A 5,274-nucleotide genomic window follows, 5' to 3' on the forward strand; every position below is an offset into this window, starting at 1 on the left:
TGCCTTCAGTCTCATCAAGCGAGAGCAAAACAAATACATTTACCAGCGTCTTCCAGGCCTCTGCTTGCAGGAATGGCCGGAGAAACGCAGTTACCTCCCTTTTCACCATGCTGGCAGCACCGAACAAGTGTATTTGAAAAACGACTGGCAGTGTTATTTCGAACGCACTTGTTTATCCCCCTACCAATGCGACGAGGACTTCTCGCTCGGCTGCATTAACGGCACCAAGGTTTCGAAAGCTATAGATGGAGAGCCACACAGTCTATGTGGTGTCCGAGATTCAAACCGTGCACAAAAAAACTGCAGAAGAAACTGCCCTGGCACACGATGGGCGTAAATGTATATAGGCGAGAATCTTGCCGCCGTAATTCCCAGGAATCTAGTTCTGGTGGCCACTAGACCCTGTGACCATAATGCGCTTTCCTTCCAGGGGCGAACTTTCTGGCAGCCAGGGGTCTATTTGTGCGCGGTAAATCGAAAAGGCCGATGATCTCACGCAGCGGCGTGGAGTACAACTTCCGTACCCGGAGATAACGCTCCTGGCTTCCACAACGGCAGGCTCAGCCTCAAACCACTTCTTGAGCTTGTTTGTACATCACATCAACAGCATCTTCAGACAACGACTGTCAATTCTTATGCTAGAATTTCGCGAATTTCAACAAAACGTATGGCTTTAAAAATTTTAGGAGCAGCAGGGGAAGCAGAGCGAGCAGAGCGAGCGGAGCGAACGACAAAGTGCGTGCTGAAGAATCCTGAAGACCCCAGTCTTGCCTACAGAGACATACCCGGAACCACCGGACTGAGCCCATCGAAACTCCTCATGGACGACGGCTGCGCACACATGTTCGGGCGTTTCCCGCTCTTTTCGCCCCGGCGCGTCTGGTGGAAGGACCGAGAAGCCAAAGAGCGACACGGACCGTCGACCCGCTGCCATAAGCTACCGATTCTCGCACCCAAGACCCGACTGTGGGTGAGACTTTGAATGCAAGCAGGAAATACTGCGGAAAATGGAATCCCCATGATCATGGTGGGTACAGATAAACCGCGGGAACGTGCTTCGAAATCGGCGGATGCTGATTTCCTTCAAACTATCGCAAAGTCAAGCAACATCGCCCACTCCTGCTATCCTGGGCTACAAGATGAGTCTGGCAGTCAGCGCCAACAGCATTGCCGGCAGAGCAAGACAGTGGAGCTGGACCGCGGCAAGGCAACCCGATTATCTGCGCCGGTAGTAACTCACCCCCAAGGCACACTACGGCACCCGCTCAAGATGGCAACATTCCCTCGGGGCGCAGGGCGTTTGCGCCCGTCCTTTGCTTGGTGTAAACTAACGTAGGGAGATGTGGTAGGGCGTCGTAGTGGTACATCCAAGCGCATATCATGTATACGCAAAGCGCGTCCTCCCAGCGCAGGTAAAAGGTAACGCGCATGAGCACCTGAACCTTTCAGCAATAAACGCTTTTCATTCCCAGCCAGCCGTCTGGTGTTCATTCGCTCTGTCCGAACTCATGACGCTTTGCGCAGCTAGCTAAGACGAGGGTGTGTGGACAGTCGTTGTGGCTGCCTTTCGTATTAAAGAATATCTCTTCACCGCACAGCTTTTCTAGACTTCTGCTGTTGGCCGTTTTCTCGGGGTCTCCGGTCTCGGTGATTCTCCTGCAATCTGGTGGAAAAATAGTTTCTTGCAGTCCGCCTGCCCGCCTTTCCGGATAGACGCGCTGTTGACACTGGCATGCTCCCTTTCTGGTTCCACAGATGACTTTGTGTGGGCTGTTCTACGGCAGACAGGTGTAGCACCTTCGGCCTATCTTGGCATTCCACGCGTCGTATTTCGCGGCTGCTACACATTCGTGACACACCGTCCTTGTGATCTGGGCATTCCGGTGTCCCTGACCCAAAAACATTCAGGGGAGGGGAGATTATGGAATATGAAGTCAAATTTTTAATGCAAGAGGAACAGCGCTGGGCGCGTGCTGTCCAACATATGTCCTCAATCTGTGCAGGCGGGTATGCGCCAGACAGATATAACTTAGGAGTCTGTCATGGCTTCTTGAACATGATTACTGACCTCAAGCGTTGTGTAGTCCTCCCCAAACATTCCTGTTGGTTTCAAGTTCTTGAATTGCATGATGAAAATATCAACTTCCGAAAATTTGCCCCACATTGTCGACGGCCAAGAGTTGCACCACCCAGACAGTAGTACGTAAGTAATGAGGAAGTAATTCATCATCATCGTCATCGTCAGCCTGACTACACTACTGCAAGGCAAAGGCCTCTCCCATGTCTCTCCAATTAGCCCTCTCCTTAGCCAGCTGGATCCACCCTTGGCCTGCAAACTTCTTAATCTCATCCGCCCACCAAATCTTCTGCCGTCCCCTGCTGCGCCTACTTTCTCTTGGAATCCACTCCGTTACCCTTAAGGACCAGCGGTGATCTTGCCTTCGCATTATTTGTACTGCCCAAGACCATTTCTTCCTCTTGATTTCGACTAGGATATCATTAACCCGTGTTTGTTCTTTCACCCACTTTGCCCGCTTCAGGTCTCTTAACGTTACATCTACCATATTTCTTTCCATGAATCGCTGCGTTGTCCTTAACTTAAGCTCAACCGTCTTCGTTAGCCTCTACGTTTCTGCCCCGTATGTGAGTACCGGTAAGATACAGTTGTACACTTTTCTCTTGAGGGATATTGGTAAACTGCTATTCATGATCTGAGAGAACCTGCTATATGCGCTCCATCCCATTGCTATTCTTCTACTTATTTCCCTCTCATGATCCGGATTAGCTGTCACGACCTGCCCTAAGTAGACGTATTCCTTTACCACTTCCAGCTCCTCGCTGCCAATTGTGAACTGCTGTTCCCTTGCTAGACTGTTGAACATTACTTTCGTTTTCGGCATGTTTATTTTAGGGAGTAATTACTCATTGGCATCCTCGCAAGCGCAGCCATGCGGCCACAAAAAGAAAGCCATACAGCTTTCGAAAAAATCGCAGTTAAAGAAAAAATCGTTCTGGTCCGGGGTTTCAACACGGAACCTTCGCTTCATCGGAGCAGTCGCTTTAGCAATTGAGCTAACCGGGACGACAAGCTTAATGTAGGGTGAGAGCGAATTGATCAATAAGTCGAAGTGGGAACAGTGTTTGTGAAATTTTTTAGGGCAATCCCCCAAGGTGGAGTAGATTTGTATAAGATAGTTATTACTGATTGGTATCCACGCAAGCGCTGCTATATGGCCAGAAAGGCATACAGATTTCTCAGAAACTTCGCAGTTAAAGAAAAATTCCTCCTGGTCCTGGGCTCGCACCCGAGACCACCGCTTCAGCCAAGCAGTCGCTCCACCAAATGAGCTAACCGGGACGGCAAGCTTATGGTAGGGCGAGAGCGAGCTGATCAATAACTCGAAGTGGGAACAGTGTTTGACAGATGTATTAGAGAAATCCCCCAAGGAGGAGTAGATTCGTCCAAGGTGGAAGCGGTAGTCGCGGCTACGATCCCCGGACAAGGACGAATTTTTATTTAACTGCGAACTTTCTGAGAAGGCTGTATGCTTTCCTTTGCGGCCGCATGACTGCGCTTGGGTGGATGCCAATGAGTAATTTCTCCCTAAATTCAAATCTACTCCACCGTGTGGAATTCCCCTAAAACACTTGACCAACAGTTATACATAAGCATGGAGAACTGAGTTTTCTCTTATCTGGCCAGCAGAAGAAGTAACTGTGGAACCGAGGCTAATTGATTTCAAGAAATGCCGAATTTTCGTTGCTAAAACTGCTCTGATATTTTCACAGCCTAAAGCTATAATTAGGACCCGACGGCGCCAATTTGACAATGGATCCATGGGTCCTATATATAACCGCCCTCTAAAAAGCAGTATCTGTAGCGCAGCCAATGAGGTACCTTCATGATAAGCGCCTTCACTCTGGCAGCGCGTAGTCCCCCTTAGAATGTTTCGAACAGGTGAAGGCAGCAGGTATCGCCATAAGATCTGCACAGCCTGGACGTTTGTATTAAGCCTTGTGGACCGTAGGCTGCACAAGTAAAAAAGCCTGGGGGTTCTAACCGCGATTGTGATGCCCACTAACGTAATACTACGCAACGTGTTGTGCATACCAGCATACTTGAGAGTACTATAGGCGTTTTTTCCGGATGTTAACAGTGAAAAGTAAGGGCCTTCTTGCTGGAGATGATTGCAAAAACTGCGTTCACTATTCTCAGCTGTGAGCTCTTGGTGGTCTGTGGGCTGGTCATGCTACCTTAGAGCAGATTTTTCCCGCCGTACTTCCATTTCATATGTTCGAGGGCAAATAAACAGTAATATTTATTTTCTCACTGAGCGATGAGAACAAAATCTTGAATTCCCTGCATCAGCTGTCCCGTTCCTCATATTTTGGTGCACAATATCAGCGAAAGGCAGTTCGAAAGTGCAACTCCAATAGTAAAGGCTTGCGCGTTTGTGCGTGTGTCTGTTCTTTCTGGACTACGTTGAAACGCAGATTCAGCATTGCGATGAGAACAGGCAGGTAGCTCATTGCATCAAGAGGCGCCATCACTTGTCTCATGAAGGAACAGTCGCTTCAACCGTGTTTAAACCGGCACCGCATGGGTTTAAGAGAATGGCGATCAGAATAACACACCCACAGAGTTTCCAGGAGTGCCAGATTTCTGTTTCACTGCCCGTGAAAAAGCACAGAAGCAGGCTGTACTCAAAACCGCTTTTTTAGAATATTTCTTTTTTGTTTTTCATCACCATTCGTTATTAAGGACAACTCACTTAATGGGCAGTTTTGCTCGGGAACCAAAGGGTCTGTATTAACGAGGAATGTGTGTATACATGCAAGAATGTCACCAGCAGCAAACTGTTGTTTCGCTAATGTGCTCTTGCATATTTGCCACCAGGTTGGCTGTGTTCTGAAGAAAAAAAACTGGCCGACAATTATTCTTCTCGGTAATGCGATTTTTGAGTGCAGCTACTGCAGTGTTTGAACCATAGGCGACAGCAGACGAAAAACGGAGTGCCGAACAGGTGGCACTCTGTTTGCACATCGTCAGCAAGCATACAGCAATCCGCCGCCGCCGCAGGCGGAGCACCGCTCTTGCTGTGCCCTCCACCTCTGCTATCGCTTTTCTTTTCATGCTACTGCTTCGCTTTCCTGTGCGCGCTCTCTTCGCTCTCGCCGCACATTCATCAGCCGCTATGTTCTTCTTTGGCTCGGTCGGTTACAACACTGACGACGCCGTTCAACCCAGGAACGGGGGCAGAGAGCTGCGCTTTA

This window comes from Amblyomma americanum, chromosome 1 (assembly GCF_052857255.1).
Source record: "Amblyomma americanum isolate KBUSLIRL-KWMA chromosome 1, ASM5285725v1, whole genome shotgun sequence".
Classification (NCBI taxonomy): domain Eukaryota; kingdom Metazoa; phylum Arthropoda; class Arachnida; order Ixodida; family Ixodidae; genus Amblyomma; species Amblyomma americanum.